Genomic DNA, 16445 nt, shown 5'->3' with positions numbered 1-16445 from the left:
GATATTCAGCGTAAAAAGAGGGAAGAAGTAATTTTTTTGGCATCTTGCATTCGCTCTAAACACGTTTTTCCAATTACTTGGTGTTTTTGAAGTTTTTATAGAGGAAAAAACTTGGTTCACATTGATAACTGATTCTCTCATCGCACAGAGTGGAAGCCAACTACGCGTAACTCATTATTTCAGCACCTACTGGTCATGGAATGTATTTTGTGCAGTCTTCTCGTGATGATTTCTTTTTCTCTCTCCATGAGAAAAGTGAAGTTTTGGAACTTTTCATCAAATTGTGTACCTGACGGTAAAAATAAATATTGCGGATTTGCACAAGCGAATGCGTTTGTGTACGGCGATTGGAGAGGGTAGGGGGAGAAGGGGGTGGGAATAAATTTTAGCCGGCCGGAGTGGCCGAGTGGTTCTAGGCGCTACAGCCTGGAACTGCGCGACCGCTATGGTCGCAGGTTCGAATCCTGCCTCTGGCATGGATGTGTGTGATGTCCTTAGGTTATTTAGGTTTAGGTAGTTCTAAGTTCTAGGGGACTGATGACCTCAGAAGTTAAGTCCCATAGTGCTCAGCCATTTGAACCAATCAGTTTTATATTGCATCACAAACCACCTTGAATTTAAAAAATCTTGTCGTGTAATTGTGGTTTACCTCATCCTACCACAAGTTAATTAACTGAAGACATTTATTCTCCTGCACTTAGTGCTTCATCACAAAACTAAAAACAAATTGTTTAATGTTGTGTTTTTATGAAGTAATGTAAACATTGCTACACTTTGCCACGTACTCGTACAGAAAATTTCTCTTTCTTTCCTTTTCATGCCTTTCATCAAATTATTAATAAATAAACTATATTTAGCGTTATTTCGGTTTGTCTGTAGTGTAAGTAACGTAAAAGTTCAAAATAAAAAAGTTTTCTGATAGGGAGTAGACCTCACGACCCTCGGATTACCGTTCTGTAACGCCAGTCGCTGCCTTGAAACTATGCTAACATTAATGGCTCATTTTTCGCCCGACCCCCGCCAAAACTAAAACTACTGGAGCTCTCACTTCTATCACTTCAGTTGCGGCCAAGGCCTGTGTACATCAGGTATTTTGCTGAAATGGGTGAAGACGAGTAGGCGCCCTCCCCCTGTAAACGTCAGCGGAGAAACAGAGCTTTTGAACTTACAAAGCTACCACATTTCCCTCGCTTTGTACGACCGAGAGGACATTCGTGGTTGTCGTTCTAATGCGCTGCAGAGAACTGATCTCCCTAAGTAAAATATTTGAATTGAGAATTTAGCACAACTCGGAATATTTATCCGACAGAACAATCGACTCCTGCACTTGCTCGTGACTCGGAGCGCCACAGAGATGCCCGCTGGTGCATTTGATGTCCAGTGGGGACGACCGCTGCTATTGTTCTGATGCAGCGCGTGGCCCTCGTGCCAGAACTGGTAATCAGGCAGTCGTGACGGGCAGTGCGTGGCCTCACCACTGCAGCCGAAACAGAGCTGGACCTCCACGCGGGTGTAGGTTGCTTCTTAGAATGTAGCTCTTGCTGTGTGGCGATAGATTGTGTCGTACTTTTATTGAAGGCGCAAAGAAAATCCGTATAAAACGTTATATCCATAAATCCGTTTCAATCGTGAACATACTTAGAACCCAAGTACATAACTCTTATCGAAGAGCCGGCCGGAGTGGCCGTGCGGTTCTGGGCGCTACAGTCTGGAGCCGAGCGACCGCTACGGTCGCAGGTTCGAATCCTGCCTCGGGCATAGATGTGTGTGATGTCCTTAGGTTAGTTAGGTTTAATTAGTTCTAAGTTCTAGGCGACTGATGACCTCAGAAGTTAAGTCGCAGAGTGCTCAGAACCATTTGAACCATTTTTTCTTATCGAAGATAAACACGAATAAGAGGCTTGACGTTACAGCGGAAATATGTTTAGTTATGGATGTGCGGCAGGTGGGGACGAATGTTAAAGTGGCATAGAAAATACAAAATTTATTGAAAATGTTATTGAATTTTTTTACAAACACATTGCCAAGGAGAAATGCGTTCATTGAAGTTCGCGATGACGCGTTCACCAACATCTGGCGGGATGCCGTTAACAACACTTTTAATTTCATGCTTCAATTGATGTATTGTTTGTGGTTTGTTCACGTACACTTTTGATTTACAAATCCCCACAAAAAAGTCACAAGGTGTAAGATCGCATGATATGGCAGGCCATTCCTGGTTGCCACGCAAAGAGAATTTTTTGAGGAAACCTTTCACTCAGCAGACCAATCGTTTCACTGCATGTGTGGGGCACCACATTGTTGAAATCAAAAATCGTCATTTTCATCAATAAGAGAGTCAAACCAATAAGAAAGCATGTTTCGGTAACGGTCGCTGTTCACAGTGACGGCAGCTCCTTCATCATTTCCAAAATAAGTACGGGCCGATCATTCCTGCTGTGCAGAACCCACATCACACGATGGTGCGTTGTGGATGCATCTCACCTTCCACAGTCACTCGCGGATTTTCGTTACCCCAAATTCTATGATTCTAATAATTGACGTTCCCACTGAGGAAATTATTCTTTTTGTGAAGTTCTCGTTCTCTGCTTGTCGAGCCAAGACCCACTGAGCAAATCGATGTCGTGTTTCAATGAACTGCAGGTCTCAACTCTTGTGTAAGTTGAATCTTGTACGCATGCATTTTTAGATCTTTTGAATGGATTTCATGCAGTGAGCTTGGTGATAAATTCAGTTGTTGAGCTCGTCGGCGAACCAATTTTTTGGGACTTACAGTCACATTGTCACGGACGACAGCGATGTTTTCTTGCGTTCAAACAGAACGCAGTCGTCCTGCTTTCTTAACATTTGAAACAGAACCGACGGTCTCAAACTTCCGGATTAACTACCGAACTGATGATTCGGTTGGAGCAGCATTACGTCCGATGTCACACGCAATTCACGAACGGTTGCCGTGGGACTTTCAATTTCTTACCTCTTGGATACGTTGCTCAGTTGTCATTTGCTCAATGATGAAAATAAACATCAAACAACAATGCTCACAGCACAGAAGCTATCAGGCAACTAATGGAAAGGATCGGAAATAACAAAAATGAAAAAAAACCGCGGCTGCCAACTGTCATTTGAAAAACATGCCTCAAAATTCAAATTCTTTCATACGTTCGGGACACCCGTTATATTAGGGATGAAAAGGAGAAATACACAACGGGTCTACTATCAAACTTACGTTTTGTTGCTGTCATGAATGTCACTTCGTACAATAGTTGCAGCAATGCATTTAAGGAAGCTGTTGAGACTAGTTGTAATACGAAACGTAGTCTATTTACTGGTCTTTTTTGTTGTTTCGGTCCGTACTATCTCCTCCAGAAATATGAAATGCAAAGAACTTGCAGTATAAGACATCTGTTTCACAGTATCGAATATCAACAAGAGCTCATAGCTCTTAAGATACGCTTTTTAGATCCCATGATTACTGGAGTTTATTTATTGTTTTGGTTCATACTGCCACCCGTTAACAGCATCGATACAATTACTTCACTGCCAGAGGTATCAGAAAGAGTTTCACTTACAACCTTCGACTCGGTCGTTTCCGGACCAGGATCCCTTACCTCAGATTAATACATTTCATTTATACTTTTACATCATTCCTGTATGTAACATCATCACAGAACCACTCAGTATATACAGTGTGTTTCCATAAGAGCGAGCACAAATTTAACAGGAAACAGAGGATGCTCCACTGATAAGTTTGACATAGGGAAACTGGGGTCGGAGAAGCCAGCTTAAGGAGATAACAGGAATGAAATCACATTAGTGTATACTTTATTTACATTGCTTACGGTTAACTGTAAATTCCGCCATTCACATAATAACGTACCATTTATACAGTATTTTACAAAATGTGCTGAAACCGACGGCGATCAAACCTCAATGCAAGCATGACATGGACGAACAAGATTCTGACGCATCCTGACAAATGTTTCTGGTGTGTTTCGAATCACATCACAAGTTGCTACAATTCTGGCAACTAATTCCATCTCTGTATCCACTGGGTTCTCACACTCAAGTGACTTTAGATATTTCCATGGGAAATAATCAAGAGGACTGAGGTCAGGTGACCTGGCAGATCATGGAATAGGACCCCTCCTTTCTAATCCAGCAACCAGGAAATACAATATTGAGGTGGTTGCAGACATCCACACTGAAGTGAGGCAGTGCACCGTGTAAGACGACGTGGTCTCCCGACCTTCATTGCTTACATATTCCGCCCTCACAATCATATTCCGCACATCAAGGCGCTTCATTCGAACCCAAACTCTACAAGATAAAATCAGTGTTGTATGAATTCATGTAAACGATATGCAAATAACTAATAAATCGCAAGTGCGCACCATGGTTGAAATACTCGAGACTGACGTACACACATACATTCCAGACACGACGGTCACAGGAGCTTTTAGTTCGAGAGAGGCAACCGCACGCCAGGAGGCCGGTCCCAACCCATCTACGTCGGCTGGTGACCACCTGTAGAGCAGACAGCGTTTGCCCGAGTGAAAGGGGGAACGACCCCGTGTTCAGCTTAAAAGCAAATTCCGCTACATGTGTGGGAGCGGCCAGCCTATGCATTCTTTACACATAGCACGCAGTTTCAGAGATTTTCATAGGGAGACAGCAAACGCCAAACGCCGATAATACAGATTTCCGGATTGGTCGCCTTAAACGAAACGTCATTCTCCCGTTTTAGAAGAGCAATGCTGATTGGCACACGATATTTCTGACGCCTTGACCTGAAGGACTAATGGAAGAGACCGAAAGATATACCCCCTCACGTCTGGCGTGGAGAGGGGCCGTTCCGTTGTCGCTCTTGGAGCGAGAACACGTAACGAGAGCGTGCACGCTCGTACGTGTACTCAAAGAGCGAGGAACAAGTCTGTCCTCAGTACTTCCCTGGGAGAGCACCTCTGTCGAGAGCGAATCGAATTGCGACTCTATATTGAGTCCTTGCGATTAAGCGTTGTTCACTATGTTGGCCGCCACACTTATTGTGCGGTGTGAACGGACAGAGTTATAGTTAAACGCCTGCGAGCGAATTTTTGAGTGGCATCGTGGTGGACTGGTTATCTGACCGGTGTGCCACGCCAATAGTTAGACTAGGGGCGAATAGGAGTCCTTGACTTCATCAAGGCATAGGGAGAATTTCACTGGCGAATGTCAATCCAGATACAGCGAGAGTTATCTTATTTGTCAGCAGCGAGCGGCGCAGACAGCAGTCATCGCAGCTTACGGTATTGTGTGCTACAGCTCTTGCGAACCCCGTATTTCCTCCACAACAGTACACTTCTCTGCATTTCACATGCGACAGCCTCGACCGTACCTAGCAACATTCTAACGGAGAATTATTCAAGTTGAGTAGGCGCGGCTCTCAGCCATTCTGCCAAGTCAATAACAATCTTAAACTTTGTATAGAAATTTCATTAGCGAATCCTATCCTTGAGAGGTAACTTCACATTCCGAAAAGAACCAGGAAATAACGTGTTCAGTTCATAACTAAAAGTGCCATTGTGATTTCTCAGAATTTTTGCAAAATAAATAATAATTTTCGTTAGTTTCATGTTTTTCTTACAGTGAATATCACTTCTCCAGTACCCAAGTATCCCACTAGTTACGTAAGAAATTTTGTGAATTTTTGTGTCATTTCCTTACAGCGGACGACTCCAGAAGATATTTATTGCTGAAAGTTTTTCATGCATTTCTCTTTAGAATGTTAGGAGCGTCTGTCTGACTTCTGTAGTAGTGTAGGGGGTGGAAATTGCGTCTTGCAGGAGCCACAGGTTAAACGGTACATCTCAAATTAATCCCACGCTCACAACCATCATGTTGTATCCACATTCTCTCACGAACATCCAAGGGGACAGTGTAAATACGATACAAAAGAGCCACTACATGGAAGAGTAAAGTAAATAAAACCTGCATCGTGACTTCCCAGCAATCAGCCTCGTCCTATTTCTTTCCTTGCAGGAAATAAATAATGTGCATGTAAATAAGTCAGCATCTGTGGCCGAGCGGTTCTAGGCACTTCAGTGCGGAACCGCGCTGCTGCTGCGGTCGCAGGTTCGAATCCTGCCTCGGGCATGGATGTGTGTGATGTCCTTAGGTTAGTTAGGTTTAAGTAGTCCTAAGTCTAGGGGACTGATAACCTCAGATGTTAAGTGCCATTGAGCTTGGAGCAATTTGAACCATTTGACCTCGTCGTAGATCGCATGGGTCCACTGCATTGCGATGCATTACTCTCCAGACACTACTGTGGCTCATTCCAGGAATTTGTGTGGCAGTTCTCTTTGTCAAAATTCCTCGTCCGTATTAAACTGTTTCCAGCAGTACATCTTCAAGTACAGATGATTCGTGCAGACCTCATCGCTCCCATAGCACATGCAAAGCTCTCCGTTTCCTTGTAGATGTTCGACTTTCTGGGTGTCTTCAGGCATGGCATGCGTCTTGGTACAAACATGCGACGCCCCCTCCCCTCCCCCCCCGCCCCCCCACACACACACCGCGCATTGCCGTTAGCACTGTTGTTGTTGTGGTCTTCAGTCCTTTTATACTCATGAAGTAATGAGTGCTATCGACAGGAGATGGCAAATTGATTCCATAGTTTTAGGTTTCCAGAAGGCTCTCGACACCATTCCTCTCAAGCGTCTTCTAACCAAACTGCGTGTCTATGAAACATCGCCTCAGTTGTGCGACTGGACTCGTGATTTCCTGTTAGAAAAGTCACAGTTCGTAGTAATAGACGGAAAATCGACGAGTAAAACAAAGTAATAACCGGCGTTCCCCAAGGCAGTGTTATAGGCCCTCTATTGTTCCTGATTTATATTAACGACATAGGAGACAATTTGAGTATCCGTCTTAGATTGTTTGCAGATGATGCTGCCATTTACCGTCTTGTAAAGTCATCAGGTGGCCAAACCGAATTGCAACATAATTTAGATAAGATAGCTGTGTGGTGCGAAAAGTGGCGACTGAGCCTGAATAAAGAAAAGTGTGAATTTATTCACATGAGTACTAAAAGAAATCAGCTAAATTTCGATTACGCGATAAGTCACACAAATCTGAAGGCTGTAAATTCGACTAAATACTTAAAGATTACAATTACAAATAACCTAAATTGGAACGATCACATAGATGATGTTGTGGGTTGAGCAAACCAAAAACTGCGATTCATTGGCAGAACACTTGGAAGGTGTAACAGGTCTACTAGAGAGACTGCTTACACCACGTTAGTCAACCCTATTCTGGATTATTGCTGTGTGGTGTGGGATCAGCATCAGGTGGGACTGACGGATGACATCGAAAAAGTACAAAGGAGGACAGCTCGTTTTTTATTATCACGAAATAGGGGAGATGGTGCCACAGACATGATACTTGAATTGGAGTGGCAATCATTAAAACAAAGGCGTTTTTCGTGCGACGGGATGTTCTTATGAAATTTCAAATGCCAGTTATCTTCTCCGATTGGGAAAACATTCTGTTGGCACCCACCTACGTAGGGAGAAATGGTCATCACGATAAATTAAGAGAAATCAGGGCTCGCACAGAAAAATTTAAGTGCTCGGTTTTCCCGCGCGCCGTAGAGAGTGGAACGGTAGAGAGACAGCTTGAAGGTAGCTCATTGAACCCTCTGCCAGGCATTTTATTGTGAATAGCAGAGTTATCACGTAGATGTAGATGTAGTCAACACAACTGACACTCCGCAAACAGCTGACACGAGAAGTGTTAACACAGAACCACGTCAGTAGTGGCTACTAACCACAAAGTCGCAGTTATCTCACAAACGGGCTCGTCTCCAGATCTATACTGAGGTGACAAGAGCCGTGGGATAGCGATATGCACACATACAGAGAGCCGTATTGTCGCTAACACAACGTATAAAAGGTCAGATGGCGGAGCTGTCGTTCGTGCTCAGGTGATTCACTTGAAAAATTTCCCGACGTGATTGCGATCAAACGCCGGGACATTGAACGCGGAATGGTAGCTGGAACTAACAAATGGGACATTCAATTTAGGAAATCGTTGAGGAATTCAATATTCCGAGATCCACAGCGTCAGGAGCGTGCCAAAAATATCAAATTTCAGGCATCGCCTCTCACCAGAGTCAACGCAGCGGTCGACGGCCTTCACTTAATGAATGAGTGCAGGGGCGTTTGCGTAGAGCTGTCAGTGCTAACAGCCAAGCACCACTGTGTAAAATAACCACAGATATCAATGGCACGTACAAGGAACCCATCCGTTAGGACAGTGAGCCGAAATATGGCGTTTGGGGCTATGACAGGAGATGCGGTTGCCTTTGCTAACAGCATGACATCGCCTGCAGCACGTCTCCTGGGCAAAAGAACATATCGGTTGGAGCCAAGACTACTGAAAAACCACGGTCTGGTCAGATGAATCCCGATTTCATTTGGTAAGAACTGAAGGTAGGATGCGAGTGTGGCACAGAATACACGAAGCCATGGGCCCAAGTTGTCAACAAGGCACGGTGCAAGATGATGGTGGCTCTATAATGGTGTGGACTGTGTTTACATGGAATGAACTGGGTCCTCTGGTCCAACTGAGCTGATCATTGATTGGAAATGATTATATTTGGATAAAGCTTTGAGGACGGGGCGTGACTCTTGCTAGGGTAGCTCAGATGGTAGAGCACTTGCCCGCTAAAGGCAAAGATCCCGAGTTCGAGTCTCGGTCCAGCACACAGTTTTAATCTGCCAGGAAGTTTCACATCAGCGTACTCCACTGCAGAGTGAAAATCTCATTCTGGATATATTTGGATACTTGGAGACCATTTTCAGCCACTCATGGACTTCATATTCCCAAACAACGATGGAATTTTTATGGATGACAATGCGCCATGTCATTGACACACAGTTATTCGCCATTGGTTTGAAGGGCATTCTGGACATTTCGGCCGAACGACTTGACCATTCAGATCGCCCAACGTGAATTTTATCAGATATGCATGGGACATAATCGAGAGGTCAGTTCGTGCACCAGCAACACTTCCCCAGTTATGGACGGCTGCAGAGGCAGCATGGCTCAATATTTATGCAGGCGACTTCCAACGACTTGTTGAGTCCATGCTACGCTGAGTTGATGCCCTATTCCGGGCAAAAGGAGATCCGCCACGATGTTAGGAGGTATTCCATGTCTTTTGTCACCTCAGTGTATGTTTACTGAGACTTTTTTTTTTTTTTTTTTTCTTCTAGCCTCGTGTGCCTTATGCTTTTATGCCACTAATTATGATGCATACTGTATAGCGAACTGATGGTTTGTGTACTTTCTTCTCACAATGGACATGAAAAATATCAAATCACTTATGTGGCCATAAAATACCAAAATCAGTAACTGTTGTTGAGCACACAATTGAGAATAAGTACGAGATGAAGTAAAGCCACCCGGAAGTGTCTCACTAATGGCTTGTACTTAATAATGGATTCAGCATCTTATTTGATCTGAAATTTGTGTGATATTTACTATTCCCGCAGAGAGAAACAGGAACTATTGTATGTTATTTCAGCTAAATACAAAGATTTATATGGAACTTCAAGTAGCTTTTCAAGTTCATGTTTTGAATACTATGACTGATGCTAAATTAGCGGTCTTCCTACATGAGATAAAAATAAATGCTGTAACAAACGAAGAGAAGCCTAATCATTGTGAATGTCTTTTTATGGTCCTCATTTCATCACAATCAGTGAGAAAGATAAGCAGCGTAACCGGTGAGCAATTATTTTAGCTCCATTATGGTTTCCGTCCCACCGCAGATGCAGTAAACACTTTATTTACGACTTCAACAGTTCCAGCGCAGTTGAGATCTCCCAAGCGTGGCGTTGTTCTGCAGACAGCCTCGCACCCTAATTACAGCAACGGCGGAGGTGGTGGTGATGGTGGGAGGTCCGACCTTGGACTCTGCAGAACACTTCGTCCGGGGGCATCTCTTGAAGAGTAGGGAAGACCTGCACGTATTGGAGATAGCGTCTACATAAAAGCATGTGCTTGCGCCATGTCGTACACAGCACTGCTGGTGACTCAGCGGTGTTCACCTTCCATCACTCGGCTATATTCCAATGCGTATTCGTCTCCTGGTACATCTAAGTGAATTGCAGAAAGTGTCTCCTTAGTTCTGTTTCGATTCATTGTTTTTAACCGTGTTTCGAGATTAAACTGTGCAGTATCGTATGGGAGAGGACCAGTTTGTATTTAGGAAAGGAAAAGGAACTAGAGACGCCATCGGTATAGTGAGGATTTTATTGGGGAGAACTTTGCTAACAAAAAAGTTTGTGCTTGTTTTATGGACTGGCAAAAGGCCTTCGACATAATCAAGTGGACGAAATTGATGAACATCAACGAGATAGGAATCGACTGACGAGATCGGAAAGTAAATATGCGACTGAACTGCGGAGAAACAAGCAGCGTGCAAATAGGAAGAGGAATCGGACAAGGATGTGGTCTCTCGCCGAATCTTTTCAACGTGTATGGAGAATGACTGGTGAATGAAGCTTTGAAAGGATGCGCAAACTTCAGGGTAGGAGAACGACTCAACAATACTATCGAGTATACAGATGACCTGGTAGTGCTCCCCAAAAACCAAAGACAATTGCAACATGTGATGAACTGGTCGGTGGAAACTGGAGGGAAATATGGCATGAAATTAAAAGGCCAACTGGATTGGACACATACTTAGGCACGAGGAACTCTGTATACATCATCAGAGGGAAGATTATAAGACATACAGGAAGAGGAAGAAGAAGAAGAAGAAGAAGAAGAAGAAGAATTCAGCATCGGGATAACCTAGAAGATGGAGGGAGATACAGCAGACTAAAGGAAGAAGCCGAAGACAGGTAACATTAGCGTTACAAATTCTCTCTACGAAGACACAAACCTGCCATTAGGTAGAACACTGCATAAGAATTAATAGTCGTATCGTGCCAAAGGTAAATAGATAATCAGTGGAAAACAATGAAAATGAAACACCTTCAGAAAGTTTCTACTCCTGTACAAAGCCATTTAACCACAGAAGTTTACTTAGCACCTCATACATTACGTTCTTAATTTCATTCTTCCCTGATGCTCAGTTAATGAGATGCTGCTGTCAAGTTATCTGATGCCCACATTTCCGCAATTAAAGGGAAGATGGTCTTCTTTCGCACCAGTATGGCAAGAGTGTACATTAAACGCTGGCAAACATCATTACTCACAAACTGGTCCACTTTAAAAACCTTTTCTGTATATTTTTATATTTATTATCTGGAAGACTACTGGTCAACTCACCGTAGTGGTGCAAGATTAGTTTGTGAAACTGCTTACATAAATTTTAGTTTGACTAACACTGCATTTTATAAATGCGATGTTGTTCCATTTCTTGAGCGTCAGTTACGAAACTTTAAATATATTTCCTATCTCAAGGCTGAATAACGCCTCTAAATGTACTGTGTTGTTAACGCCCTGTTTGTCGTTCATGATATCGGCAACATACAGTAGCGAATGCTCAGGCGCAGAAACTTCTTTGATGTCAGTTATTTTCATATATCTGCATTTTAATAGTTTCAGTATTTCATAATGACGCAATAGTAAACTTAGTAGGATTTACGTCAGACATATCAAAACTATTGATCCTTACAGAAACTTTGAAAGCATCTTTCGGATTAGATTTGTAATAAATGCGATGGATCGAATTGTACTTGTGGGGAAGAGCTCGTAAGTGTCAAGTTCCATTATTCATCATATAGAGCACTGTCTTTTTATATAAAACTATAGAAAAATAGTGAAGCAGGTCAACATCCTGTCCGTGAGGCAGTACTACTTAGATACATTTTAAAGTCCGAGAGCTACCGAGTTGTGGGTCGATGCAAAGTTGGTAGGCTCTTCAGATGCTTCACGCAGCACGAGGCATGAAGTTCCCCAGTAAACAAGAGCTGTAAAGCGCCTACCTTAGTAGATGTGAGCACATGTTTATCTTGAATACTATGAAACAAATCTCTTCATTTGTAAGTTCATTGTTTTTCATATTTTGGAAGGACGTAGTATGAACCAAAATTAGAAAAAAAGTCAGTAAACATGAGCTCCAGTCTGCATATCTCAAGAGCTGTGAACATTTGTTCAGCTGAAGAGATGTCTTCCACTTTCATTTTATCTTAACTCTTGCACTTGTCCGTGTTTGCACAAAAACAACATTGAGATTTTGGGTACGACTTGATGTAAAATGCTTTTCGTTTTATTTATTTTTTCCTATACTTGTTTCAGCGACAGTCTACGTAAAGGTGAAAAAGTGGTCATACTTTACATGGTACGCATTTTAGAGCCCATGATAAATGATAACCAGATATCTTTTAATTGTTTCTCCACAAGAGACCTGTCCCTTAAGTTTGTCGTTGTTTCCTTGGAACACACACACACACACACACACACACACACACACACACACACATATATATATATATATATATATATATAAAACACACACATTGTCAACATCAACAAAACCGACGAATTGCAGAGACGGATTCCTGACTGAAATGGAAGAAAAAGGTCCAATGAACATGTGTCCGGAAATGGATGGTGTGCATGCTACGACAAGAAATCGTCCTCGAACACAGTACAGAGCTGCATCATCTCCACGTCACAACAGATGTTTAAAATGGTCTCCTTGGGATGATACTCACGCATTCACACGTCGCGTCATGGATTGCCGCACTCTTTCACATGTTCCGGCCTGTCTCCGAATAGCGTCACAGGCTATTGAAGGGTCTGAACATCAGGAACTGTCTCAAGATACACAATGGTTGTCCCCAGAGGTAAAAATACAGGCGACTGAACGGTAATCTAGCAGGCCACGCTACAGGGTCTCCACACCCTAGCCAACGTCCGGGGATGATGATGATTAGGTGGTGGCTAACTAATGCGGAAGGGGGATGGTGCTCCCGTCATGCAGAAACCACATAACCTGTCGTATTATCAAAGGCATATTCTCAAGTAGCCCAAGCAGAGTATGTAGCAAGAAGTCCACGTAAGTTCTTCCGTCGAGGCGTTGTGAAATAATAAAACGGTCCAAGTGTGTGGTCGCCAAGAATCCCTGCGCACACATTTATGCAGAACCGATGCTGATGAGTCGCCTCAACCAATCCCCGATGATTGTCCGTAGCCCACAGATGACGACTATGCAGACTGATGATGGCAGTTCTGGTAATGTCTGCTTCGTCTGTAAAGAGAACTGATGACAAAAAATCTCATTACTGTGATGATCTGGTGCAAAAACTATTGAAAAATTCTTCTCTTGGAGGGAAATCTGCTGCTGATAATCCTTTCACTCGTTGCAGGTGATAGGGCTAGTAGCGGCTGTGATGCAGAATACAAATAATCGTACTTCAGCTTCATGCAGGCAGGTCACTTGCCTGGAGCTTCTACTAGGATTCGTTTCACAGGGGAATGGTCCAATAAGAAATGTCGAAACCTACCTGAAACTTTTTACGCGGGAAGAAAAGTAGACAAATGCACTGCCAAAGTTTTAGCTGCTAAGAGGCACTGCAAGTATTTTATAACAAATCTTGGCTTCTCGTTACTATTGCGGGGAAAGTTATAAACAGAATACTAATTACCAACATCGAGCATCATCTCAAGAGGTGATACAGCTATTGTTTCCACTAAGCGTGTAAGGCTTTTTCGTTTTTTTTTTTTTTCTAAAACAAAAATAGCCTAGCGGCAAAGCGCGCGCTTCGCGATCCAGAGAGCACTGGATCAAATCCGATTCAGACCGCAACCTTTTCTCTATGATTTTTAACCGAGCGTTCATGACTCTCAGACGGTGGAGTGGCCACGAAAGACATGTGGTTCGGGTACCACTTTAAAATGCAAGTCTCCAATTTCCTATTAGGTAACTGGGGAAGTTTAGGGACAGGTAAGTAGCTGCAGTGACGTCCACTTCAAAGACCTGCAACAGTCCTACCGTTTACACTAGGCAATTCTCTTTTTCTCGTGCTTGTTACCTTGTTTGCTCCGGTGAAAACCAGGCTTAAACTAGACAAACATTTTTTTAATAACTTCATATCGACCGTTCAATTCCTGCACATGTAATTCTGAAAAAAGTGACTAGCAGAGAAAATAAACCATGAATTCAACAAAAGTTTCTACAGCTGGTAGGAATACATTTCGAACGATAGGTTGAAAATCTTTCTCTCCCATTTTTCCAGATTTTCATACGTCGATTACAAGATTATTGCAACTAAACAGTCAATTTTTTTTTTATTTTTGGTCCTAATTTGCCTTGTGGCTCTTGGAGACAGATATACAGCTGCGGAAACAGTAAACCACTCATGCTTATCACTGGCATTATCGTATACGAATGTGTCATTGCATTCGTTGATTGGGCAACCGATTCCGTCTTTTTTTCACCCGGAAATGATAAAGTGCGGTGTGCACGCAGTTCTTTCACGAAACCTGATCGATCTGCGTTATAAACAGCAGCTGCGGTTTCGTCTTTACGTCAGCTATGAATTTCTCTATAGCATTGTCTATCACTGACAGCTGCTCTACACGTTTACGTAACGTAAAATTGGTAATTTTGCGATTTCCTGTTCTGTAAGATTTCTTGGACCCGCGTAGCCAGGTCGAAAGAGCCTGGAAATTAGCAATGTTCATGTCAGATCAATTCGGAGGGTCCAGTCTCTTAGATCTCCATCAGTAACGGTGCATAGCCTCTCACGACCAGTTCTAAGTCTTTCGAGCAGTTTTCATTCAGATGCTTTCGGGTTTCCGTTTGGCGCACATTTTTTACTTCATGTAATTCATTCTTCCATTTGTACAGTTGCCGCTCCGATTTTACGAAACGAAAACGCCCTTGCACACTACGTAACTTCAAGCGCTTTTTCCCCCCTCTTTCGCTTAACCAATATTTCACAGCCTTTTCTTTGTTGCTAAAAGCTGTTGCAGTACGTGTTTTTTATGCTTGGAAGGTATTTTTCTTCAGAACAGTTTTTGGCACAACTGACGTCGTCGAAACCACAATTCATGGAACCGTCACAGTTAATTCCTATTTCTTCTGACGTATCCACAATTTCAAAAGAAATGTCGATATCATTCGAATAATGTCAAGGAAATCAACTAACAAATGGCACATATGTATGTCTTCAGGAGAAGTAGGTGATTTCGGCTGGAAACCACGTTCTTCATGTTTCATCATTGCTAAAATGAGAACGTTAATTGGATTCCACATCACAGAGAAAATGGAAGAAAGAAAAAGGTATTATTAGGCATGCCTTACGACGGCACAATAAATATTAATTCAGCTTCATCTGTATTGTCAGTACTTATCAATACTGCAAAAAGCAACTGATAGTTTGTAATAGATGTTACTTGAGTGGCTAATTCGAGAGAATACTAACTGTGTACTGTAGTGTCAGAGAAACTATCAATGAAATGTAACCTGAAACGTCCTTAACAATTTACGATCTGGTTGTGTCGTGTTTGCTGTGCGAGGGCGTTTGTGTGTGTGTGTGTGTGTGTGTGTGTGTGTGTGTGTGCGTGCGCGCGCGGGCGCGCGTCAAAAATGGTTCAAATGGCTCTAAACACTATTGGACTTAACATCTGAGGTCATCAGTCCCCTAGACTTGGAACTACTTAAACCTAACTAACCTAATGACATCACACACACCCATGCCCGAGGCAGGATTCGAACCTGCGACCAAAGCAGCAGCGCGGTTCCGGACTGAAGCGCCTAGAACCGCTCGTAGGGGTGTACATTTCTACCGCCGCCAGGCGAGCTACGAATTTGGCAAATTTCAGCTATTTTTTAAGTATTTGCTGTGCCTCTAGCAGTAAAAGTTTTGACAGGGCATTCCCTTGGTAGTATACTGTAAACCCTGTTTCACCAAGTCTGGTGTACATACAATCCGCCGCCTCCCTGCACGTTCGTCTGAAAGTATCCATAATCTCACAAACGCCCACAAAGGGCTTGAAATTCTGTGTGATGTGGTTGGTGTCTGTGAGGGTAATTTTTTTGGTATAGCCTTCTGCCCGTCCACCGTTTCCATCTGCTTGGCCGTACCCAGTGCTATCTCGGCTTGTTCTCGACATGAATACCGAGCATTCCGCTGCTTCCAGTATGCTGCGTCAATCTCACAACCTGAAACACGCAGTAACACTCGGGACGTGGGCAGATGAACTGCCATTTGCCAGCGCTATCTACCGTAGCAACGATAAATTTCCGCACACGTTTTCACAGGATCTTTTTTCTTCCGTTTCCAGACAGGAAACCGTCTCTTCACTTTGTCGATTTGTTAATTTTAACCCTGTATTAGGAACAATGTAGAACCTCACGACTGGCAGACTATTACGAAAATTCTCCATGACAAACTGCACTCATCTTGCCTCATCGCTCACTAGAAAACTCAGATTAAGAG

General features: G+C 43.1%; 1 non-coding gene across 1 annotated transcript; it reads left to right on the top strand.

The window, feature by feature from the left end:
* Positions 1-392: 392 nt before the first annotated feature.
* Positions 393-476, top strand: Trnas-gga. The gene is given in 2 exon segments: positions 393-432; positions 442-476. It is a non-coding gene; the product is annotated as a tRNA-Ser (tRNA).
* Positions 477-16445: the final 15969 nt, after the last annotated feature.

The sequence above is a fragment of the Schistocerca piceifrons genome, chromosome 1, assembly GCF_021461385.2.
Source record: "Schistocerca piceifrons isolate TAMUIC-IGC-003096 chromosome 1, iqSchPice1.1, whole genome shotgun sequence".
Lineage (NCBI taxonomy): Eukaryota > Metazoa > Arthropoda > Insecta > Orthoptera > Acrididae > Schistocerca > Schistocerca piceifrons.
Note: the sequence above shows the minus strand (reverse complement) of the source record. Positions and strands in the feature narration are given on the sequence as shown.